We start from the raw sequence: 27,395 nt of genomic DNA, 5'->3' as shown, positions 1-27,395 counted from the left end.
GCATCATTGCATAAAATTTCTGAATCTTAAAACAATGTAATCAAACCCAAGATTGAGTTTTTGTAAAAACTAAAGTTGTAGCTCCTTATGGTATATTTTCATTATCCACTTTAGGGAACCATGTTCTACTTCACATTGCCCAAAATCAAGTTTTTCACAAAGGATGGGGAGAAAATCCTATGAGATCTTACTTCAAATAGAAACTTGTATCAAGAAACTAAGAATGTGAACACTTTTAGACAACTATCGAGCTATCATTCTAATCTCTTAAAATTATGCATTTATAGAAGGATTAATCAAGAAGTTGTATTGGAAAAGAACCATAAAATAACATCCACTTAAGTATGAACTCATGATGTCAAGCCAATGAGGCAATAACTCAAGCGGTAGAGGTGTTTGTCTAGGACCAGGAGGTCGTGGTTCAAAACCCTACATGGTGCTTTGAAAACCTCACCTATGGGTGGATAAAGATGCACTTATGGGCAATGAAAAATGATAACTATGGGAGGATCTTGGGCCGAAGGCAAGTTGGAAAAAATGATGATGTCACCCAACCACCTTAAGTTCAACACACATAACCATGTGATTATGTGATCAAGGGGCTTGCATCAAAGAAAATCATAGGGATAATAGAATAACCAATTGAGGGTTCTTCATACAAGACAATGCCAAGCCTCAAGTTGAACCTCCCTAGTGTTGTACTATATCAAATGATGACTTTGTGCGCATTAAAGAGAAAGGAGAAGATGAAACATAAGGCACATGAAGCCTTATGCATTAGGAACCTCAATGCATCTGCACACACAAAATGTGTAGATAAAGTAGAGGAGCTATGACTAGAATACAATCCTCATATTAAAAAAAAACCCAACATGCAATTTGATGACAACAAAAATGACGACATTGCTCAAATTGTTAGGACTTAAAAGGGGATGAACACAATCAAATATTGAAGGCTTAAGTACAACCATTGTTGTAGGACAAATATATATATATATTAAAGGCCAACAAAAATAACTTTGAACATGTCAATGGGTTCACTAGTTTCTTGTTTGGAGTAATGGGTTCACTCAATCTTGAAACTATTAGACCAACACACTAATGGTTAGAGAGGAGACGTTTTTCTAACATGACAACCAAGACATCTGACCACACATGATTCATATGGCTGCATCGAAGTACATGGAATGTAAATTGAATATATATATATAATGTATTCATCATGCTCCCAATTGAGGGATTTTGGGTTGAATTCCCATTCCCAAAATCTTTCAATCACCTAATCCACATGATGTTACTGAAGTACAGGGAACGGAAATTGAATATGTATATATTATGTATTCATTATGCTCCCAATTGAGATATTTTGGGTTCAGTTACCATTCCCAAAATCTCTCATATTTATATATATATTATGTATTCATCAGGCACCCAATTGAGAGATTTTGGGTTCAATTCCCATTTTCAAATTCTCTCAATTGGGAGCTTGATGAATACACACACACACATATATATATATATGTATGCATGTATGTATTCATCATGCTCCCAATTGAGAGATTAAATCAACCATGTCGAAGGGTGTATCGAGGCTATTATAGAAGTTACCTTAAAATGTGAGATTGGGTGGGTATATGAGTTTCAATACCCATTCCCAAAATCTCTCAATCCCTCTCAATTGGGAGCCTAATGAATACATACATACATACATACATATCTATTGTGTTCGTCAAGCTCCCAATTGAGATTTTGGGTTCTCGGTGCAGTCATATGGATCATGTGTGGTTGGATGAGATTTTCAGTCATATGGATCATGTGTAGTTGGATGAGATTTTGAACCTTGAGAAGATTTTGGGTTCTCGGTGCAGTCATATGGATCATGTGTAGTTGGATGAGATTTTGAACCTTGAGAAGATCAACGAAGTGGATCCACACTAGTATTGGAGTATGTAATTGTAAACATAACAATTCAAGGTTGTACAATATAGAAACCAAAGCTTGTGAAAAAAGTTAATGTTGGCAGCTCCTAGAGATGCAAATGAGCATGGGCATAAAAAAGGCCTGCTGCCTGGACGTTCAGTTGCACGGAGTGAATAGCAGTGCCGTTGAGGATGATCATACGGTCAAGCTTATGGCCAACAAAGCCCATGTTGACTGCTCCTTGTACACGGATGAGACCCAGTAGCTTTCCTTGAGAATTAAACACTGGTGGGAGACAAAAATAAATAAATAAATAAACAAATCTAAGTGTAAGTGGAGTGTTACGGTCACGGGACAACATACAAATCCTTGAAATTAACACGTCATTTACGCATGGCGAGGGCAACTCACATTCAGAATAGAATATAGCTTTTAAAATTGCATTCTTTTTTTTTCCCACTCTCTTTCAATCCCTTTTCAGAGGGAAGGGTGGGAAAAGGCGTCTACCTTAGCCTTCCTGCTATTGTTTGAATCCTTTTGAGAGGGAAGGGTGGGCCAAAATCGAACTCGCTTCCTAAGAGAAGGGGAAGGCCATCACCTTAGCTTCCGGCTATGGTTTCAATCCCTTTTGAGGGGGAAAGGTGGACCAAAATCAAAACCGCTTCCTAAGAGAAAGGGCAAGCCGTCTACCTTAGCCTTCCGGCTGTTTTGAGAGGGAAGGGTGAGCCAAAATCGAACTCGCTTCCTAAGAGAAGGGGAAGGGGAAGGACATCTACCTTAGCCTTGAGACAATTGTTTCAATCCCTTTTGAGAGGAAAGAGTGGGCCAAAATCGAACCCACGCAAACGAACATGCAGACACGACACGGGGATTTATTCATACCCTGATCGAATAGGGTGTCGTTCTCAATGACAAGGAACATTAGTCAAAAACGCGGTCAACTAACGGGCACAAGTGCAGTGCAATATTTTCATGAAGGTGTGACTCTTGGTTCGATTGAACAAAATTGATTGATCAGTAAGATGAGACTTTTCGATTTGAAAACAATTATGGATTCGCTCTAGTTTGATATGGCTTATGCTCCATCCAAAGGGCATCACCTTAGCCTTCCGGCTATTGTTTCAATCCCTTTTGAGAGGGAAGGGTGGGCCAACATCGAACCCGCTTCCTAAGAGAAGGGGAAGGGAGGGCATCACCTTAGCCTTCCGGCTATTGTCTATGAGGAAATGTAAAACCATAAATATGTTTAGCATAGTTTTAAATGATTACCTTGTATTCCATCTTGATTGGCTGTGTAAACCCTGCCTTCTTGGTCTACTTTGATGCCATCCGGCACCCCAATACCTGGATAGCTACCATCCAAGTTTGCAACTGAGGCAAACACTCTCCTATTTGTTAGTGTGGCACCATCTTCTTCCACATCAAACACAGTAATGGAATGTGGTTTTGTAATATCCACTGTCCCATCTCTGGAAAAAAAAAAGGCCCATTAGTAATGTTCAATCGTGGCCAATGAAGGTTACAAGCCTCTAAATGAGGTCAAGTTTGTGCACTGTTGGAGCGTTCACACATAGCCGGCCGCCTTAGGCGGCCATAAAGGTGTGAAAGATGCAATGATTTATGGATTAACGCAAATGAAGATAAATTTACGTCCAAATAGAGCTTATTAATTAGGGCTACATAGAGGACACTTGCCCGACCGAGGTTCCTGTGTCAGTGACATAGAGTAGCTTCTCATCTGGTGAGAAAGCAAGCCCATTGGGTTTCACAAACCCATCTGCAACTGCCTCCACAACACCCGAGGGGCTCACTCGATACACTTGATTGCGTATTTTTGGTGGCCCCTTGAATTTTTCAACCCTGAAAGCACAAAAAAATTCTTTTTACTTAGCCTCGCAAAGCATATACACTCACTCCATAAAGCCAAAAATAATACTCAAAATTGCTCATGATTATGGAAAATTCTCTCAGAATAGAGTTATCTAGTGTTCAACCTGCAAACTACATACAATTGGACACGTAGCAATTGATTCTCAGTTTCTAAACATCTGCAACATATGGCATTTCAGTTATAATTTATCACAAAAATGTGCAAATTTCCGAGCTAAATTATCAAGATAACTTTGTAAAATTTGCAGTCTGTTGAGAAAAATGTTTTGTCTGAGATATCTATTATTGAAATTCTTTATGTACACTTTTGGCTAGCCAAAAATGTGTCCAAAAAGAACAAATGACAAGCTGAAAATGTCGAAATAATCTTTCACCCCAAAGAAAAAACAGAAAACAAATCATGAATAACTAGACAAAGTACTTTAAAAAACATAAAGTATGTATTTTTATTTTTATTTATTTTTTTAATGAGGGTGAACTTACCAGCCATAGTCAGGGTCAGTGAACCAGATGGAGTTATCACGTTTCACAACGACATCATTTGGGCTGTTGAAGGGGAGGCCGGACCAATTGTCAGCCACAATGCTTGTGTTCAGACTGTACAAATTGACCCTTTGTATGAAACCGACCTCAGCATAAAGTCCTTGTTCACACACCACCAGATCCCCATTGTTATCCAAGGCCATCCCATTGGCCATCCTTGTCTTAAACACAACCGATATATCCCCACTCTTCAAAGACAGTTTCATTAGCTGCATTGGCAAAAATTAAAATTGAAATAAAAAGAGGGTGAGATTTTATCTGGCTTCGTCAACAAGCTAGATTAAGGCTTAATTACGATTATAAAGGGATCTTGTAATAACCTTTGCAGGGAGATCGTCTAAGGTCCAAGTACTAGAAAAGTAAAACTCTTCTTGGTCTGGAAAATAGGCCCCCCTTCATGGGCAGGCGCATTGCTTATGAACTCCACCTTGGGCGCCCTCCCAAGCACTTCCAAAAACTCCTCATCAAGCAACTAACACACACAAATGTTAACCATAGAAAAGAGAAATTATTGCATGGAACTCATTCAAGAACAGATTTAAGGGTTTGGAGGGAACTATTAAGAGTACAAATATCCAGATTAATTGAGGGTTAAGGGATGTTTATCTGCCATAATTGATATAGGGATGTTTATCCAGGTGCAACTCGTACCTCAAAATCACATTGTGGGCGAGTTGCACCTGTGGATACATTGTGGTGTTGTCTCCAAAGGCACACCCCATGGGGCAATGCAAGGTTGCGACACATTTGCAAGCCACTCGAATCTGCACACAGCCCACAGTTTGAGGCAATTTAGAAAAGCAAAGGAGACGCTGGGAGAGAGAAGCCGAGGCAAATAAAGAAAAACGGAGTGTGGAGAACAAACCCGTGTAGCATGGCTCTTCAATCTGAGTTGTGGCAAAAGCTAAGCAGAAAAGAAATCTCAGATTAAGGAGGAGTAAAACTTGACTTGATATGAAATGGGCTCTAGAAGCCATTTGGGTGATCACTAGAGCACCTCTGTAGTAGGGTTAAGGTAAATGTTTATATATCAGAGAAGGCTGTCGAGTCTCGATGTCAGGGCTCATCATACTTTTTCTACTAATACTGGAATCAGTGCTGGAAAAAAAAGCCAGGGTACGGTGTAATTGCAAGGGGATACAGTGTAATTGCACTTTCAAACATAAAACAATGGAAATTTTGAGACCTAAAGCTCGAAAATTGGTGTTTTTCAAGAGGTTAATAATACATTTAAAAGGCTCATAACTTTTTTTAAAAAAAAATTACCCATTCCTAATTGGTGTTTTTCAAGAGGTTAATAATACATTTAAAAGGCTCATAACTTTTTTTTAAAAAAAATTTACCCATTCCTAATTGATGAGAGGACTCCTATTAGGGCCCAGTATCCCTTTTATAAACACCACATCCCACACACACTTACTGGTAACATTACAAACTTAACATCATTCATTCCTAGTTGATAAATGCCCTTTTACAAACACCACACCCCACACACACTTACTGGTAACATTACAAGGTATCATCATTATCATTCTAAGTAACCCACAAGGTTTGAACCTAGAGCATATCAACCAAACACTTAACAACTCAGCTACAGCAAGCACTATGATAAGCTCATCAAATATTAAAAACTAAGTCTAAATAATTTTGTGAGATGAAAGTTTTCGGCCAAAAACTTTAGACACGAATACCTTTGCTCAAGGTAAAAAGGACGACGATAAGCTCATAAAATATTCAAAAACTAAGTCCAAATAATTTTGTGAGATGAAAGTTTTTCGCCTCTAAATTAAAAACTTTAGACACGAATACCTTTGCTCAAGGTTAAAAAAAGGCTTAAAATTAGCAAGAAGATGATGTGGAAAATTCTGACGTTTTGGTTTCAAAATTTGATCCTACTTTTTTTTATCTTTTTTACGAAAGCCACTAATATACACTTAACCGCATCAGAGCAATATTATTGGCATTGGGAAAATCAAAGTGGCAAATTAAAGCAGTATGTTTTTCTCCCTCGTTTTTCCAAAAAAATAAAAATAAATTTGTATAGAAAATGACAAAGAGACTGTACAGTCCATGACTTCTCTAGGCCGTGTACACGTCTCTTTTGCCTGTAATGCTAGTAGTCTTGTACGTTGGTCGAAAAGCTTTTTCACATGCGACATGCCCATTGCCAAGCGGGCTGGCCCTCCTCCTTTTGCCCTTGTAACGACGCTTATTACAATATAATAATATATAACAATATATAGAAGAAGGCCTTCAAAAAATTTAATTGACCCCGGCAACATCATTTTCACCTTTAGGCTGTGTTTACTACTATTTATATTTATATTATATTATACAAGTAGGTGACTCGTCACATTGTGACGCAGGGCCCTCTTCCCTCCCTTCTTTTCTTTTGCCATATGGTGATGTGACCTTATTTGTGTGTAGTAGATAGTATTGTGATAGATAGATAGATAGCAACCACGTGACATGGAATTATTTCGATGAAATGGGCATCATGGAATTGAAATGATAATTTAACTTAGACGTGTGGGGGAGTAACGTGGCACACTGGACTTAGCCTACGACGTAGCATAGTGCTATTCGTGCTACTTAGAGGCTCTAATTTTAGCAATTGTGGCAGAGCTTGTCAAGCTCGATTGGGAGGCATTGAAAGTGCGAATCACGCTGGGTGTGGTAGCAAGATGCAAAGTTATCCACGATGATGGCTCACCACTCTCTGATGCATTCCAGCATGTTCTAACCCGTCATCTCCAAGTGGATATCCCCTACGTGGTCACCCTCTTCCTCATTGGTGAAAACGTCAAAGAATGCCTTCACCTCCCCTTGCTGTAAAAAAAATTCCCAAGTTCAGTTGGGCATCCATCAAAAACACCATGAGAACCAACATCTGACAAACATTTTGTCAACAAACGTCTGACAGAACACTCCGTCACATAAGTAAGAGTGTCTCACGATGTCCTGCCTCATCAACATCCGGCCCATAAGCAATGCTATGGAAATGTGAATTGTGGAATTATTTGATATTTTATGTGGTATTTATGGTACCCTCATTTGTTGCACGGTCGCGATTGGCTACGCACGAGAATGTGGAGTAGTGGTCGCATCGTGATGGGCGAATAAGCATGTTTCTTGTGTTTTTGATGAGCAAATTAGTGCACGGAGTAGCATGGGTGCAATCGATTTTGGCCGATGTGCGGCCATCGGGTTTTGGTGTGCACCAATGGTCACCCGCCCATAGTTTCATTTAATCAAATTGCTACAATTTGAATGTAAATAGCCAGGCTTGGAGACCAAGTTACTTTTTGATATTAATAGCCCAAAGTGGAATGTTTCAAGCTATTTTTGAGCACTTGCTTTTTGGCTAATACAAAAATATGTGCACGAGGAAGCATGCTCACTCATGCATGGAGGGAGATTGAACCCACTCTTTTGTTGTGCATAGTTTGCTTTTTATGTTCTTCTTGTATATTTACCAAGCTTATGTTATGGTGATGGAGGTTAATTCACAGCACTGGATCTTCTTAGATCCTATAGTATTGACCGATCCTCTAATTGGGATTAACATTTGCCTCTACTTCAATTTGCTTACAATAATACCCCCTATTCGGCTACTCCCTTTGAAATTGTCTATGGCAAGAAACTTCCCATTCCTGTCTCTACCATAACTAGTGATGTTCCAGCTATTCTAGCTGAAGTTACTGAATCTATTAAGCGAGCGCAATTGAAATACATTGCTCAAGCCAACAAGAAACAACAACCAATGAAATTCAAAGAAAATGATCTAGTTTTGCTTCGGATAGATGTTAACCTATGACGGACAATCAGACGTACTACGTTTTACGTCATGTAATTAGTTTAACTATGCTGAGTCATGGGCCGGGCTTGTCGGCACCATATGTTAAGGATGAAGGGATTGGGTGATCGTCGATGAGAGGCGCACCTTGAATATTAGTAGGATAAGGGTTAGGATCGACCGGCCATGTATGGGCGCCCAAGTGTGAATGGCCAAGTCACCTATAAGAGTCAAATGTAACCCTAAAATCCTCATTCTCATGTGTTGTGAATACAAGAGTGCTCTTGCCTTATCTCTTTGGTTTCCTTCTCCTGCGTATGTGAGAGAGAGAGAGAGAGAGTGAGAGAGCGATCGAGCACTATGTAGCGGCACGGCGGCGGAGAGGCGGTAGAGCGGCGACGGCGGCTCCTTCTTCACGGCTGCGACGCGGGAATCCTTCAAGGCAGCGGTTGAGCGGTGAGTGACACACCCTTTGGCATTCTGTTTGAGCTTCCTTCCCTGGTTGTATGCTTGCAGCCATTCGTGGCTCGCATACGGTGTTTGGCAAGTCCCCAGCTACGACCTGTGCGGCAAAAGCGCACATTTTTGGCGCCGCTGTGCCGGGGAGTTGCCCTGCACCAAGCTCCAGTTTGCAGCTCGGCTGCTTCGCGAAGTTTAATATACACTGTAGGAAAGAGACTGTGTGTTTGTTGTTGAGGTGTTTCTGTGTTTTGCAATCAGAAAGCGCACCTGTTACCACTGTAGTTAGTACCACACCACTACCTAGTGGAACAGTACCTACAACAGTGCGTGCCCGTGCCTATCGACCCTATGTACCTATCTCAACTCATGCTCATGTAGCTCCTACGCCTCTTAGTATGCCAATGGCGTATGCTCCACGACCGCCTTATCACCACCCTTATCCAATAGGAGCTAGGCCTAGTCACATATCATATCCTACGTCATTTGCCAACATACTCAGACCAATGCCAACTCCTATCAGCCAGGCTATCCCAGACGTACCTCCACCAACTATGCCTGCTCACTTAGGTGATCTCGCAGCATTTGCTCAGACGATCAGACGATCCATTGTGGAAAACATGCGAGGCATGCCTGAGAGAGAACCTAGAAGCAAGGCAGTACAAGTGGCTAAGCTCACTCAAAACTTCAGTGGTAACGAGGATGTTAGGAAGCACATTGAAGTCTTTGAACACGTGTGTGATTCCTTGGAAGAGCACAATGAGTTGCATAAGTGTAAAGCCTTAGGCTTAACCTTGAGTGGGAAGGCTGGAGATTGGTATCGAACCTTAAGGGTTGAAGAGCGCACTCACTACCCCACTCTCAAGAGATTGTTCTTGAAAGAATACATACGCGAGGGTGTGCTTTGGGGGGTAGCATCTCAACTTCAAAAAGCTGAACGCGAGGAAGGGGAGTCAGTGAGAGACTTTATAAGTCGATTGAAGCATCTAAATTCTCGCTGCACTCCTGATGAACGCTTCAATAACAACCAACTCCTCGATAGATTCATCCGAGGATTGCGCCACGAGGACATTTACAATGGCCTAGTCATTAGAGGTCTTACAACGTGGGAAGCAGTCACTGCCAATGCAATCCAGTTAGAAGACAACTTGATGATTGCAGGTAAAAAGGTGTCTTCGGAGACAAAATCCGTTAGTTCGCAAGTATCTGGGCACGAGCCAATGACGGTAAAACCTATTGCCAAGGAGCCCAAGATATCTGAAATGTCTGTGACCGATCTTACTAAGGCTCTCCAAGAATACTTCAGGGGTAATCGAGCCCCTCAGAATAGCCATATGTACCCAAGGAGAGAGCAACAATGGTGTTCGGTGTGCTTAGGACCACATAGCACGAGTGAATGTCCCACATTCAGAGTCAAATTCAATGGGAATTGCAATGCATGTGGTAAGTATGGCCATCAATCTAAAGATTGCCTAGTACTTAAGTAAATGTTGGCAAATCAGGCACCACTAGCCTGGTCAAACACACCTCAAGTACCTGCGCTAATGCCTGCACAACCTGTCGAGCAACCGTCACAGCACATAGTTCCAAGGAACCCGAATGTAGTCCAGTCTGTGCCGTTACCACCGCCAGTGCTAGGACCACAACCTCCACATCCAAGGATTACCCCTGTAAACCAGATGGGTTGTGAGTCACATAGTGCATGTGGGGATTATGAAGAGGAGATAGACCCCACTGTTCCATACGGGATTGATACGTTTGAAATGATTCCCCAGTACTACATGGAGGATCATTTCGGGCAAGTTAAGCCTGTATATCAAGCGGCTGCTCTCGCCACAAGGGGGCAAAATCTTAATACCTTGGCGAGGAGACCACCTCTTCAATGCTACGAGTGTGGTGGACCGCATCGTGTAGCGGAGTGCCCTAATAGGCTACAGAAGATCGCTACTCAGATGCAACCAAATCAAGGGAGCACATCGGGAATGCCGGTACTTACATGTAATTGTTGTGGCATAGATCATTTGATTGCTCAATGTCCACATAATCCTAATGCACCCAAGATTACACCATTGAATTTGGTTGAGGTCACCAACCAAGCACGAGGAACCACACCCGTTGTACCCGCGAATGTAGTTACACGGTCAATGCTTCAAAATCAAAACTACATTCTTGAAGAGAGGGATACTGCATCAATCGCTCAGGCAAAGAAAAAGAAAACACGACGGAAGAGATCGCTTAATGCCACGAGCTCCAAGCCTAGTTCAAAGACTAACATAGGGACAGGAGACGACCCCGTGTATATGAATGATCCTAAAGATGATTCCGATTCAATAGAAACCATGGGGACCAAAGCCACTACCTTAAGGGAGGAACCCACTCGGGAGCTCAATGAAGGAGAATCAAGCGAGTACATAAATAAGGGAAAACAGAAGGAAACTTCCTCGGTCCCACAACCAAGTCAGTTAATGCCCTCTCGACCACCCAAACTGACTGAGACTCCCCAAGACAAGCCACGTGGGCCAAAAACCCTCAAGAAAAAGATTGGAACTTACCCAAACCCAGTTGAGGAGATTGAACAAGTGCAACACTTAAGGGATTTGGTGGAAGAAACACAAAGAGAACTGGAGCCAAACCCGAGAAAAATCAAAATTCCAGACACCGTGTTTCCTACGCAAGTTCAACCTCACAGGAACCATAAACCGTTAGCGATACCTAGTATCATTCGGGAAGAAAGTGAGGATAGGACATCAGGAAGTGGGCAAACACCCTTTTTGCTTGAACGAATGTTTAGTGAGGGAATGCCTGACCCCATCGAGGAGGAAGTGATTCCATCTTCACCAATCCCTAGTCAAGGGGCGATGTCTCGAAAAGTACCGTTAAATGTGTCTAAGCTAATGGATTTCATGTCCTCTGAAATCAGAACCACGATCATATCCAAATTATACGGAGATCCTGAGCTATTCTTAGCTCTTCGGGCATTTCTCAATGGAGAACTAAAGGCGGGGCTACCACAATTTGCAAATATGGATAGACCCGACACGCTTCAAGATGAAGGGGAACATTGGGATCTACAACCCAACCTAGATGAAGACTCGGTCGTTGAAATACCTGTGAACAAGTTGGGACAGTACTTTGAAGGTGATGAATCTAATGCCACCCTCCCCATTACTACCAAGGGATTAACTCTAAAAGGAATCCTTGATGGTGGTGCTGGCGTGAGCATTGTGACTAAAAACTGTTGGGAATCTATGGGAAGACCTCACCTCGAAGTCACAAACATAGTGGTTAAGATGGCAAATGGAACTATTGCTAAACCTATTGGAATGTTAAGGGACCTTAAGATCAAGGTTCTGGGATACAAGGTACGACATACCTTCATTGTAATGGATTTCTCCAAGCATCCTATGTCATATCAAATGATCTTAGGACGTCCTTTCATGAGGGAAGCACAAATGGTGCATGACTGGTCGAAAAACCATGTCTACCTACAATTCCAAGACTCTGTCATTCGAGTTGATCTTGAGAATGGTCGTGCACATCCTTTAGGAAGCAAGGTTATCATTGATAATCGATCGGATACCACTATTCACTCCGCCCCATTAAGGTATTGCTATACATGCAAAAAAGAGACTGATGATGGGAAAGATTCTCCTTACATGGATGTCCTACCGGGTATGACTGAGTCGGATAACGTGGATTGGGTACACCTAGCAGCAACCATAGACACATGGGGGAATAGAGGCACAAGCTGGGTAACACCTGAGGAGCAAGATATGCCACCGTTAGTGCCAATAAACATGATAAGTGTTATGCACTTGACTCCTGATGGCGAGAACGTGGCAAACTCCACCGACACTGAAGGTAGCGAATACTCTGACCAATGCAACTCTGAGTATGAATCTCAAGAAGAAACTGACCTTGAGCCTGATGGGGAAAATGAATCAAATATTCACCCAAATGTGGAAGCAAGGTGCTCAAGGCCGAGGACAGTGACCTCCTGTAGTTCATCCGAGAGTGAGGGGGACACAAGTGAAGATCGACCAAGTGAGTTTGAATATGATAGAAACAAAAATCAAAAACTTGGTAAGAAGAAAATGAGACATAAGCGCCAACACTATCGAGCTAATGTACGCACTGCAATAAACAAGGAAAGATCCACTGCAGAATGGCTTAGTTACGTAGGAGCCATTGACGCTCATCGGAAGATAGCGGATAATTGGGGACAATACCTCCAAAGTGTCATGTGGTGTATTCCGCAACCTCATGACGTCGCCCAATTAGAAATCAAAGAGAAGCCGAAACTAAGTCGTACTGCAAGAAGGCGGCAAAACCAAGAGTTGGCACAGCAACAAAAGGAAGCGGAATTGAAAGAAAAAAGCCTGGCACAACAAGAACCAGTAGACTTACACCCTGCACCCGAGCATTTCAAATCATTTACTACAGGGGAACGTAAAGTGGTCTACACAAAAGCCCAACGAACGCCTACCAATGGGAGTAGCGGTGTCTACGATGGCCCTACGGTAGTCAAGGAGATAGACTTAGCAGATCCGGGTGAGGAGTCTAAACCAGTTTTTATTGCTCAAGACCTCACCAAGGCGGAAGAAGCTGCACTTACGAAGCTTCTTAAAGAATTCAAGGACATATTTGCTTGGACATATCATGATATGAAGGGTGTTCCACCCTCGGTGGTGCAACACACGATTCCAATGATTAGCACTGCTAAACCAGTCCAGCAACGTCCCTACCCAATGAATCCTAAGTACGCAAAGATTGTACAAGAGGAAATTGAAAAGCTTGTAAAATGTGGATTCATATACCCTATTGAGCACTCAGAATGGGTTTCTCCGATAGTCATCGTACCAAAGAAGAATGGGAAACTCAGAGTGTGCGTTGATCTCAAAAAGGTTAATGCAGCCACCAGAAGGGATCATTACCCCTTGCCATATTCTGAACATGTGCTTGAAAGAGTGGCAGGCAAGGAGGCATATAGCTTTTTAGATGGGTACTCGGGTTACAATCAGATCACAATTGCAGTCGAGGACCAAGCTAAAACAGCATTTATCACGGAGTTTGGAGTGTTTGCCTTTCGCGTCATGGCTTTTGGCTTGACCAATGCACCTGCAACATTCCAACGATTGATAAACACGGCCTTTAAGGAATATCTAAGGGACTACTGTGAAGCTTTCTTAGATGATCTTTGTGTTCATTCCTCTTGGGACGAGCACTTGGTGTGTTTACGAAAAATATTTGAAAGGTGTAGATTATATCGCATCTCCTTGAATCCTTTCAAATGCCAATTCTGGGTGAAACACGGAGTTATCTTAGGACATATAGTGTCCAAAAATGGGATTTCCACGGACGAGAGTAAAATCAAGGTCATTCTGGAATTGCCACCACCCACCAACTACAAGGGAGTCCAACGCTTTATGGGCCACGTTGGTTATTATCGAAGGTTTATTCTCTTCTTCGCCGAGATAGCTTGACCATTGTATAAGCTTCTCATCGAGTTTATTTGGACCGAAGAATGTGACCGTGCCTATGAGCTATTAAAGAAGGCCTTGGCGAGTATCCAATCTTGAGAATGCCTAACTGGGATTTACTCTTCCATGTGCATATTGATGCATCAAATTTTGCTATTGGGTGTGTGTTAACTCAACCTGGAGAACACAAGCTAGACTACCCCATTAGCTTTGCCAGTCGCCAGTTGAACGATGCTGAGATGAACTACACCACTACAGAGCGAGAAGGGTTGGCAATGATATATGCAGTAAGGAAATTTCGTTATTACCTCCTTGCCACCAAGTTTGTTTTCTATGTGGATCATCAAGCATTGTTGTATCTGGTAAACAAGCCATGCTCCACAGGAAGAATCACACGATGGCTATTGATTCTTCTTGAGTTTGATTTCACGGTTGTTGTGAGACCTGGCAAGAAACATGTTATGGCTGATCATTTGTCTCGCATACCCAATGGTGAGGCTCCTACAGGGGTTGATGATGACTTACCTGACACTTCCCTGTTCATGGTGGAGACAATGGCTGAATGGAGTGAGAAGATTGTTAACTTTTTGGTTAATGGCTTTCCACCCAAAGAGCTTCGTAAAGATCTAGCTCGAAAGCTAATCAAAGAATGCGAACCCTATTGCCTGATAGCAGGGACTCTTTATAAAAGAGGAAAGGATGACGTTCTTAGGCGTTGTGCTCGAGAGGATGAGTATCTATACATTTTGCAAGAGGCACATATGGGCGTAGCCGGTGGTCACTTCTCAGGAGACTTAACTGCGCGAAAGATCTTACAATCAGGGTATTGGTGGCCCACTATGTTTCAAGACGCATCACTCTTTGTGAAGGGTTACGATGAATGCCAACGATATAAGAAACCCCAGAGGAAAGATCAGATGCCCCTACATCCGATCAAAGTAAACCAACCATTCGAAAAGTGGGGTTTAGACTTTGTAGGTCCAATTAGTCCAGCGGCCCGAAACACACAATCTCGCTATATTATTGTGGCCACTGACTATATGACCAAATGGGCTGAAGCGAAAGCGACACGTAAGGCAGATGCGAGGACAACAGCCAAGTTCCTCTTTGAAAGTATAATCACACGCTTCGGTTGTCCTTTTGAACTTGTGAGCGACAATGGTACGCATTTTATAAATGAAGTGATTAAGGAGCTCACAACAAATTTCATGATATCCCATCATAAATCTACTCCTTACTATCCGCAAGCAAATGGCCAAGCCGAGAGTATCAACAAGACTTTAATCTCTGTTTTGACAAAGACAGTTGAAGCTCATCGCACGGATTGGGATCTAAAGCTTACGACAGCTTTATGGGCCTATCGTACTGCGTACAAAGTGGCTATTAATTGCACACCATTCAAAATGGTATATGGCCAAGAAGCAGTCATGCCGTGGGAATTTGTCATTCCTAGTCTTCGTGTTGCTACTCAAGAGGGTTGGGATGGTAATCCCTTAGCAGAGCGTCTGTATATCCTTGAGCGGCTAAACGAAGAAAGACAATTGGCTGTGTACAATGCCCTTGTGGAGAAGGATAGAAGGAAAAAATGGTTTGATCGCCACCTAAGGGACAAGGACATCAAGGTTGGGGATAAAGTCCTGATGTATGGAGTGCGAAACGAAAAGAAAAAGCTCAAATATGCTGGTAAGGGACCATATAGAGTATGTGAAATTACCCCGCAAGGTACCATCAGAGTGGAGACTCTCGACGGAGTTGAAACCATTGGATTCCTTAATGGGAGTAAATTCAAAAGATACTATGACCCCCTGAGCCAAGAGGAGTTACATGCAATCCATCAAAAGAAGGCAGCTAAAGAACAAGCTGAGCTTAAAAAGATACAAGCGAGAGTCGAAGCCAAAGAACGTCAACAGCGTGCTAGGCGACAACGAGAAGCCAACTTGGGAATTACGCAAGTATTTTTCGAGGAAGCAGAGGAGGATGCACTGGAATCTGACCCACCTCTAAGATACCCAATTGAGTTACAGAGTCCTTACGGGGAGGTGCTGTATAATGCATTATTGGATACAGGAGCTCAACATAATTTGCTATCATATGGCGTGTGGTGTCAACTTGGAAAACCACCTTTATCCAAGAGCGCTATCCAAGTTCAAGGAATCAACAAGAAGAAAACCCCTGTCTCAGGAATTCTGCACACTCCGGTTGCTTATGACAAGGGAACCATAATTCAAAGCTTTTTGGTTATGCCTGCTGGTACCATGGAAGGGACTGTAATCTTAGGGCGCAAATGGATGATGGCCACCAAGTGCAATATCGATTGGGCAACTAGACAAGTCACAACGCAAGAACCAACACTAGGTCTGACCGCTCAAAATCGCGCACCCAAGTCATCCACTCAAATATTAGATAATGAAAAATCACAAAGTCCAGTGGCAAAACCATCTTCGATTGTAGGCCACCCCTCTAACGCTTCAACGCCAAGAGTGGAAACAGGCAAGGTAGTCCCTAAAGCTTCGCTTACTATGCCAAAGAGTACATACAAATGGGTCCCCAAAGCTTCGTTAACAGCTACTTCCCCTGCTCAATCTCGTTCAGCCACCAAGAAGCCTCGTAAAAGGAAAGCAACTACCCACCCGAAAAAGGGCAAGGTAACATCACGATGGATCTCTAAAAAATTATTAGTAGCCCAAGGGTACTATGAGGGAAATGACCAGATTTGGGTCCCTAAACATAAGCGAAATCCCTCTACATCACCTGTAAAACCTTGCAAACCAATTGTTGCCACCCCAACGATAATTCAAGATCGTGGTAAGGGAAAGGTAACAGAGTGCTCCACACCACTTCTTCCAGAGTTAGTTTGGATTCCCAAACGATATCGATCATTACCACCTAGCTCAGGAAGGGGGGAGCCACATGAAGCTTCTAGCTCCTCATGCCAGGCACACGCTGATATAGAAGTTTCTACATGCTCTACACCTACTCTTGCCAACACCCAACAAAAAACCGATGAGTCTACGTCTCCCCTTGTAATAGTATCATCGGAAACCATTTCCTCCATTCGTCAATGGGAGCGTACACTACCATCTCTACAATTGGATGTGGCCACAAGGGTCATAAAAAGCTATCTGCCCACATCACAACCTATGACCCGCTGGACAAATTGGTTCCAAGAGGCTGCAACATCATTGCAAATAATATGATCTACCCAAGGAAAGGTGGAGCATGTACTCACGCTCGACATTCTAATGCTTCCTCCTTAACCTTCTCCCCTGACCATGTAATTGTCAAATTCAAGGGGATGTATATATATAGCTTCATACATTTTTAAAAAAAAACAAAAGAAAAACAAAAAATAGTAAAAAGAGCAAGAGCACAAAAACAAGAGAAATATCCGTATACAATCAAGAACTAGATTGACCTGTCTCATAAACCTACTGATGCTATATCTGTGTTTGCAGATATGGCAGATGCCCGATCATCATACACTTCATCCACTCCTACCTTTGGTGAGAGGTATCATCTGTACCTTTCTCAGATATTCCACATGTGCTATCCTGTAATTGAAACTGAATGGGATCATATAGATGTACTAGCCAGAGAGGAAAATGTTGAGGAATTAGAATGGCTAATTCGCCTATTGACCATGACTGACCCCTACTCCGTAGAGGACATATCCCCGATAGCCCAATGCTTTCCTTTTCCACAAGATGACTATCCTCGCATGGTTACATTTTTGATGAGTTTATGTGGATGGGAAAATGAAAAGGAAATATCTGACAATGATGAGTGGACGGATGAAACTCATGGCACTACTGAGGTTGACTTTATTTGTTTGGATGATGCGGATAGAGGCTTAGCCTTAGGGCTAGAGCCAGGACTCTACAACATCCTCTTACCATATCCTCAGTAGTAGTGTGGTGACTGGTAGGTAGGTTAGCGTTTCCAAGTTTTTTCTAGTTTAGATTCCTTAAACGAGTCTTGAAATTTTCACACTGATGTGCCTCTCAAGGTATAGTGCTTGTTAGTTGATTGTACAGATTAAAAAGTTTGAGGTGGGTTTGCTTTCAAGTCCTGAGACTGCCGCAACGTTCATCAAAATATATCTACATCAAATTGCAAGCTGTCTCGTCAAATCAAGGAGATCTCCAATTACAGGTGTAATTCTTCCATACCCACTCTCTTTCGTTTTTACTGTTCAATTAATTTCATAAACTATAATGCATGACCACATGGAAATTGTCAATGTACTACTTAGTTTTTGAAGTTGCTTGCATGCTAGTGTAAATCATTAATGAGCTTAACTTTATTGGAAATATTCCTAGGCAGCATGACGTCTTTAGTTAACCTTGGAATACGATTGTCTTAGGTCTAGGGTCAAACCATCTTAATGTTTGACACCTGGCCATGTGCGTGTTGACCTCTAGGACGTAGCTATTACCCCTTTGTCGAAAGGATGCAAGACAAATTATAGTTCAGGAGCGAAGATCAAAAGAAATAGATTAAAAAAAAGCCTACAATAAATGGCAATACAAGTCTATGATGTGCTTTAATGTTGGCCTATCGCCTTATTGATACTTGGTAGGCGAGGAGTATTCTACTCCAAACCGATGCCTTGGTTGGTAGGGGGTAGCCTTGCCTAAAGTGAGCTAATAGATTCCTGGATAATGCCTTGTGTTAAACATGGTACCAGGATCGATGTTAGTTTTGCTTTAGGAAGGTCGCCATTGTGTATAAAAATTATCACGTGCATTAAAAAAAATAAAGGCAAAAGGCTCCTGTAACTCTGATGTTTCTTGTGTCCCTAGGCTCGTGGTATTACCTTGTTCTTAGAGTAGACACAGTGTGGTCATCTGTTTATTTATTAAGCTTGGTTATTTTCCTTGACTTCGGCCAGTTATAAACCTTGATTAACCTTTGACACCTTGCTAACTCTTGATTTACTTTCAATAATTTTAAACTACTGTTAATTTGCTACACTAGCTCATTCATGTGACCTTTAAACTAAGTTCTCATTGCAGCTTCCATTGTGGTCTAACATGCTTGAATTTATAAACTTTATATCTTTTGAATTCCAGCATACTTTCACTCTACTTCCCTGTTTTGCAAACGGTCTACCACAACAACCCTCTCGAGCTTACCATACCATAGCTTCCGAGGACGGAATCTACATCAGGAAGGGGGGCATGTTAACCTATGACGGACAATCAGACGTACTACGTTTTACGTCATGTAATTAGTTTAACTATGCTGAGTCATGGGCCGGGCTTGTCGGCACCATATGTTAAGGATGAAGGGATTGGGTGATCGTCGATGAGAGGCGCACCTTGAATATTAGTAGGATAAGGGTTAGGATCGGCCGGCCATGTATGGGCGCCCAAGTGTGAATGGCCAAGTCACCTATAAGAGTCAAATGTAACCCTAAAATCCTCGTTCTCATGTGTTGTGAATACAAGAGTGCTCTTGCCTTATCTCTTTGGTTTCCTTCTCCTGCGTATGTGAAAGAGAGAGAGAGAGTGAGAGAGCGATCGAGCACTATGTAGCGGCACGGCGGCAGAGAGGCGGTAGAGCGGCGACGGCGGCTCCTTCTTCACGGCTGCGACGCGGGAATCCTTCAAGGCAGCGGTTGAGCGGTGAGTGACACACCCTTTGGCATTCTGTTTGAGCTTCCTTCCCTGGTTGTATGCTTGCAGCCATTCGTGGCTCGCATACGGTGTTTGGCAAGTCCCCAGCTACGACCTGTGCGGCAAAAGCGCACAATAGAGAAAAGGTGCTTAAAGAATATTTCCAAGCATCCTAAGATTAATTTGGCTCCTAGATTTTATGGACCATTCACAATTATCCAACAAATCAATGAAAATGCATTCCACTTGGGCATTCCCACTCACTGGAAGATAGAATGCCCAAGTGGAATGCATTTTCACATTAGTAATGATGATACACATTGCTAATACAGGTAGTTGTTTGGTCATGGTCAATAATACTTTCAGGTACTAGAACTTAAGAGTCATCCTCGAGAAGAGGAGGATCATCAATAACATGGTTAACAGGAGTGGGGTCTATAAAGGGTCTCAATAAACTAATGTGGAATGAGTTAAAAGGTAGGTAGACAGGAAAGGTGTACTCATTAGGGTCGCTAACCCATGTCATGATCGGGCTAGCTTGCCTCATAGCTCTTATTAGGTGTGGTAGATTCAATCAAATTTTTTTAGCTCTCCTCCGCACAATCATTGTTAGCCTACCCACTATTGTTATGTGGGTTCAATACCTTGCACATCTTTACCAGCTATATCGGATATATCTTGTCGCTCACTTGCCATAACAAAACCAGTTTATAACTCAACCTCTAATTAGACTAACTAATTATGATTACATATCTAGTAAATTAATCCTGCATCTTCACGCCAAGAAGATTCACAACTCCTCTCAAGAACTCCATGTGGTCACCATCCAGCTACCTTGTCTAGTCGCCCAGCTAGAGTGTGTTGGTGGAGTAGTAGCCGTACTACTAGAGGCCAGATGTGGAATTAAGCCGGGTATGGGCACATTCGAATGGGATCAAGAGGCATGACTCTGCGAGGTCAAGAATTCAGTGGTAGTCATGATGGGGTGGTCTGTTGAGAAAACGTGGTGCTCATGCTAGATCAAGTGTATGGAGAGGAGAGACTCAAAAAGTACAAGAACAAACTCTTGCTTATTAAGTTGTTTATGCATACAACTAGGCTTTGCTCACATACAAAATGCCTCATGGCTTCACCTTTAAATAGGTGAACAAGAAGACCTCAAGTCCATTCACACTCACATCCTTCTCTCACCCTTCTACATAACCTTAGTCCCTTAATACCCGCCCTCAATACCAACAATGAAAGAATGGAATGGGTGGTATTGGACATAGGATGCCTTTATAACATTAGGCGTACAAGGTTTTGGAATATAGGTGCGATTATCTAGGATTTACAAATGTGTTCCTAGAGCCTTAGAGGCTAATACATTGTTGCCATCTAAGTATTTGTTGTCGATGAAGATGTACACCTCATTGATGGTGCACCCCACTCTTTGTGTTTGCTTGGCTTCTTGTAGATGACATGCTTAGGAGATGCATGCCATTGCTTCCACCATATGCTTTCCTCCTTGACCATTCTGACACAATGATCAAAAGCAGGCTGCCACCCTTGCTTAAATGGTTTGCTTTTAGATGGTCCTCCAACATGCTTTATGCTTCCTTGAATAATATATCTCCTCCATGAGTAATGAGGTAGATTTAAATGGGGAAGGGAAAGGGAGGGTCTTAGCACTTGCCTTATGGATTGGTCAAGGGCAGTGTCTACTCCACAACTACAATAGCTTTTATGCATGTTAGTTACATGATACCCATTAGGGTTTGAAGTTACAAGGTTAATGAGAGTGAGTAAGTGGTTGAGGTAAATGCTCAAACCAATAAGGTTGATCATCCTTGGATCAAGAAGGAGAGGGCATGGCTCATAATGTTGCCAATGCCTCTTACAAAAACAATGCCAAAAGATGCTTACAATCATGACAAACAAAACAAGGTAGAGCACTTAGGGATCCTATGCTCAACCTTACAACTCATCTTATATGATGAAAATGCAGAATTTGCAGCTGCCTTGGGCAGTTATTTGCCACGTGGCACACCTTTCTCCTTAATAGAATATAGAGATAAGAGATAGAGATATAGAAATGACCCATTAACACACAAAATCCATCACACTGATTGAGTATTTTTTATCTAATAGGGCACCAAAATGTTGTTTTGCATTTCTATTAAATATATTATGTGAGTTTTTCAAGAAGAAGAGTGTTTTTCTAAGGTTTCATTTTAGTATATAATGATGACCCTCCTTTCCCTTTCTATTTGCATGCATTCACCCATATCCTTTCTATTTAAAGTCTGACAATTTATTTAGTATGTAATGATTAATGTTTGAAAAAGTCCATGAAATGATGACCCTCCTTTATTATATGAGAGCCCGGTCCCACCAAACATTAGCAGCAAAGGTATTAACTAAGTAAAGAAATTTGCAAGTTGACTCTGTAATAATCGAAACTTTTTGAAGCGTTGTTGAAATTTTAAAAAAACCCAATTTTAAGCTAATATGGCACCAAACTGTTTTGTTTAATTAATTACTTGGAGAGAGGGAACCTTAGGACAATAAAAGGCTTAGATGTTAGACCTTAGGGTTATTTTTTTTAAAAAAGGCTATGTCTGGAGTGTTCGATATCTAGAGTCTTCGTTGAAGGCTTTAAAAGGCAGGTGTGGTTGGTATTCGAGCTGGGGCAAAGCCCCGGTCCAGCGTGCATGTGAGCGAGAGAGAGCATTGAAGAGAGAGAGAGAGAGAGCTGAATGTAGCGAGAGAGAGCGTGCTGAATGATGAATTTTTTTTACTTTTTCTGAGCGTGTGCATGAGCGAGAGAGCGCTGGAGAGAGAGAGAGAGAGCACGCGAGCAATAGAGCGCTGGAGAGAGAGAGCGCGCTAAGCGTAGCGAGAGAGCGCACTGAATGATGATTTTTTTTTCACTACGTTGGGTCGTAACATTAATAGCTTAGCTAAATTTGGTTAATTAACGCCAGTAAGGGCGCTAATTAATCAAATGGCCCGAATTCGTAACTAATATATATATTGAGATAAAACGTTTGTAATGCATTAAATAATGCCACGTTAGTGGCATTATTTAATGTAATAAAGGCGAACCGTAGTCCTGCCTTTACTGCAACGGCACATCCTCGCCATCTGTTCGACAGCTACCACCTCCGTCTCCTCCTTCTTCTCGCCATGTGCTTGGTCGTCCCCTCCGTCTCCTCCTCGTCTCTCTCCCTCCCTTGATGAGCCCTATTCACAAACTTGCTCCCTTCGCCATCCCTGGATTGTATCTCCAACCCCTAAGTGATGTGGCTCTGGCTGCCAAGATCGTCTACGCCCTACACCACCCTCCCTCAAGAGCTTGGGCTAACAACAAGAGCCCCCTCCTCGTCGTGAAATCCAACCTTGTTCTCACAAGAAGGTCTGTGAATCGCTCGGAGACCCCTCGCCTACGCACACACTCGTCCGTCATCGCGCCACTTGCTCGGCTATGAGCCCTCTTGCAACGAATCGACTGCATGACTTCGAGTAGATCATGATTAGATTAGAAAGCCAGATGGAAAGATAGTTGCAGTCCACATGGCCAGCATGGTTTCGAAAAAACTTTCCAAGACTATACTAGCGTGCGCCTTAATGCACCTTAGAAAAAAAAATCTTCCTATGGTTTACAAGCCCGAAATAATTAATTAATGAGAAAACAACATTTCGGAACATATTGAGTGTAGGCGCCTGATTTTTCAAAATTTGGTATTTCTTTTTCAACTAAAAGAATTGTATCAAGAAAGCAAGGAAAGTATTTGAACGCGGCACACGATTACTTGCATTGCGGTCAGTGCTTAAATTTGAAGCCCGTTTTGGGCTTCAATGTATAGTATATATATATAATACTATAGAGTATATATATATATAGAGAGAGAGAGAGATATTATGAATCCCAAAATTTTGTATAAGGTTGCAATTTCAAGCCCATTTGTGGACTCCAAAGCTTCATTTTTTTTTCCATGAAGCCTTACATTAGGCATCAAATTTAAGGCCTGATTGCGGTGCTGAGGGAGGTGACTGTGGACGTGGGACGGCTGTCGACATAACAAGCTTTTGCGGTGCACTTTCGGCGATGCGCCCACTATCATCAATTGTTGCAGCAATACGCAACCGAGTTGTCAGCCTTCCTTGAGGCCGGTCTCTTTTGTTTTCGTGGCGACAAGCGTCCGCTGACATGGCCTCTCTACCAATCAACTGCGTAAAAGGGGAAAAAGACCCAAAAAAAAAAAAGGTGTACCATCCATTTAACGCAGGTTTTTCAAATGCGCATCAACAATACCCTTAAAACCCCACTAATTGCATAGCCTAGTTGTTAGGGTGTTTGCTCGACAAATGCGAAGTCCATGTATGAAGTTGCAGGTGCAAACCTCCTCTGCCTTGTAATGACGAGGACCTCGCTATAGTTGCTCTAGGTGGTGCCTTTTGAGTTATAATTTTTAATGGTACTTTGTAAAGACCGGGTGTGTGAGTTATAGTTGTTTATTTATCAAACTTTAAAAAATAAAAAATCTCTCTAAAAGCACTATTTTTACTTTTTTTCCATCGATTTTTAATGTGAAAGGTAGACCATAAAAAAACAAGACCTATTCCCATCTCACACATATTTGTGCACATCCCTAGACAGCCAATGCTTGGACAAGGAAGCCGTGACTTTCGGTCAGCATGGATTCATGGATTGACTCAAGTGTGTAAACATTTCATGACATCTAGGCTTTAGAGAAGGTTTTGAACAACGATAAAAAATGTTAAAGAGTTCATGTTAATAAAATAATTGTGTCTTCTATAAGCATGACAATATTTCATAATGACTCTTACTTCTTTGTAAAATCCTAGCTCTCAAAATTGCTAATGAAAACTTGCTAGAATAAATAGCATTGTGCTCCCAAAAAAACTACTAAAAATCTATTATGTATTTTTTATTTTCCAAAAAGAGTGAGCCAAGATTCTCATGAGATAGGGTTTATCAGGTGAGAAAGGGCAAGAGAACTCCAAGAAGAAGCACAATGAGCAAGAGACACATGTACCAAGAATACACTCTCTCTCTCTCTCTCTCTCTCTCTCTCTCTCTCTCTCTCTCTCTCTCTCTCTCTCTCTCTCATAACACACACATACTCATACCTTTACGATGTGGCCGAAGCAAACATCATTTTATTATTTCACCACCATGAGAATTTATAGTGTTTCCTCTTTTCCAAGGAATCAGACTCTTATTTATAGATAGATAGGTCGCTTTTACCAGGCATTAACTATCTTTATCGTCCCAAATTAACATTGGTAACATGTTTTGTTCATGACCCAAAGTGGTACTTTTTCATGAGTCATACCTTTAAACAAATCTAAAAAGATTACGTTTGAGGCACTGTGACCATTCATTAAGGTTAAACTTTGTAAATGAAGTTACCTAATAATAGATGTGAATTGTACTCCATTATGAGCCAACTCACCTAAATAAAGATCAAACGCTACAATTATAACTAACCTTTAAGCACTTGTACACAACATAAACACTAAAGAATTCAACCTTAAAGTGCTTGTATTCATAAACATCAACATTTATCTTTAGATAACCTTTTGAACTCAATGAAAAATCAATGATAAAAGGAATACCCCCTTAAGTAACAAACTTCTTCGGAAAGGTAAAACCTCATTGGAATGTGTTCATACTGAACAAATGACACATAACTTTTGATATTGAAGTCTGTTACTAACTAACAACAAACACAAACTATGTTTGCTCAATAGGTTAGCCATACAACATTGTAAAAGACCCTCGACCATAAATTTTCAAAGGAATATGATCGACACAATAGGATCTTATGATACAACATTGTAAAAGACCCTCGACCATAAATTTCCAAAGGAATATGATCGACAAAATAGGATCTTATGATACAAGTTCATAAACTAACTTAGATGTGAACTCAACATAACATAACACAAACATACATGCGATATGCATAAAAATATTTAAGCTTTAGGGCCAACAACTCTATGTCCCTTTACAAACCAAATTGCATTGTTTTCTTAACCATGTAAAAACTCGTTTACTGTACAAGAAAGGGTACTACACTAAGACATGTAGACTATGACTCAAATGGGTTGCTTGGACATAAATCAAAGACTTGAGAAACAAGTCCTCAACTGAACTCTCCAATAGTTCAAACTTTGTCGACACAATACATAAAAAAGAGTAGGGAAAATTTTCTTGTCCATAACTTTCCAGTCTTGTGTCAGTACTGCACGTTTGAAGTCAACTTCATAAAAAACATTAACTATTGATTATCACTAGCCCTTCACTAGTAATCAACAAACTTAACTAGTGTTCTTACACCCACTAGTCAACTATATTGAAACATGTGACTAATCATCCTTCATACACTGATGCAAGCATGCAAAACATATCGATGCTTCTAATCACATGCTAAAAGCACATAATATTAAACTTCAATCTCATGCATGACCCATACATGCATGCTTATGTACATGCTCACTTGCAAAAACCCAAATGTCTACATGAAGCCAATACCAAAGTAACTAGAGCAAGAATCTCAAATAATTGAGTGTGAAACACACTAGACCCATACATCCCAAGCCCATCATACTCAAACACATACATCACGAGTGTAAAATACGTACAAGACCTTCTGCACGTAATGGTTCTTGGTAATGTACAAAACTTAAAAATATTAATATAACACAAGTCATATGAACAAATTCATTTTATGGCCCCATACACAAGAATTTGCGAACAAAAATGAGCACCAAACTTTACTCCGCACTCTCGATGAAGACTTTGATGAAAAAAGATTCTTCCTGTGCCTATCAAGCATGTAGCATAAAGTGTACTGCATGTGACTATGCACACAAATCATCCCGATTCTCTCAACTTGGTCAAGTCATGAGCTATGTCGCAACAACCTTAGAATTGGCAATTGGGACTATGCTTTGTGAGAAACCAATGCTTGGTGTACCTTTTTTTGCAATTATGGGGTCTTCAATTTCAAACGTGGGATACATCGATAGCGATGGGATGAATCTTGGTTTCAGCTACAAACCATTCCAACAAAAGCCATGCTTATTTGGAACGCCACGTTCATCATCTCGACTATCATTTGCGCATATTATAATTGTTGCCATTAAAGCTGCCATCATGGCCGACCCCAATCCCATGGAGGATCATCATCATCATCTTTTACAGATAAAAAACCTCTGTGATGTGTGGTGGCATCAATGGAATCATGATGGCCAACCCGCTGACAAAAACACCTATATTGCCCATGAGTCAGCTCAACCAGGCTTCAAAAAGAAGCATTGTAATGACGCCTTTCATCGTCGTTACCATCCACACAATGGTGTAGCAAAGTGTAGTGTAGTTCCTGCTGCAGTAGCAGCTACGGCATGCGCGACACTGTGTTGCCCGTCTTGTTATTTCAGTGCCAGTTGTGCTGCAAGCGTGGTGCTCTCCAATCATAGGAATGAGAGAGAGAGAGAGAGAGATGTTGCCTCTCCTTGCGCCGATCTTTGTGTGCCAGGGTTGCTATGCCTAGTAATCATTATCTACGCGTTGTTGGTGGCGCCGGCCAGCTGACTGTTGTTGCCGCCTTGTGCACTACTGTGCTTTGTGCTTTGTGGCCGGCTGTGCTGCCTTGTTTGTGGCTATTGATGCACGCT

The 27,395-nt window shown here is 41.6% G+C and overlaps 1 pseudogene across 1 annotated transcript; it reads right to left on the bottom strand.

The window, feature by feature from the left end:
• Window positions 1-1,912: 1,912 nt before the first annotated feature.
• LOC147641904 (uncharacterized) lies at window positions 1,913-5,509 on the bottom strand (annotated as a pseudogene). The gene is made up of 7 exons (XR_015266375.1): window positions 5,219-5,509; window positions 5,005-5,117; window positions 4,675-4,825; window positions 4,294-4,572; window positions 3,616-3,780; window positions 3,190-3,389; window positions 1,913-2,205 (listed from the first exon to the last, which is right to left on the bottom strand). The product of XR_015266375.1 is annotated as an uncharacterized LOC147641904 (transcript).
• Window positions 5,510-27,395: the final 21,886 nt, after the last annotated feature.

The sequence above is a fragment of the Cibotium barometz genome, chromosome 1 (genome assembly GCF_041138505.1).
Source record: "Cibotium barometz isolate CiBa-2024 chromosome 1, ASM4113850v1, whole genome shotgun sequence".
Classification (NCBI taxonomy): Eukaryota; Viridiplantae; Streptophyta; class Polypodiopsida; order Cyatheales; family Cibotiaceae; genus Cibotium; species Cibotium barometz.
Note: the sequence above shows the minus strand (reverse complement) of the source record. Positions and strands in the feature narration are given on the sequence as shown.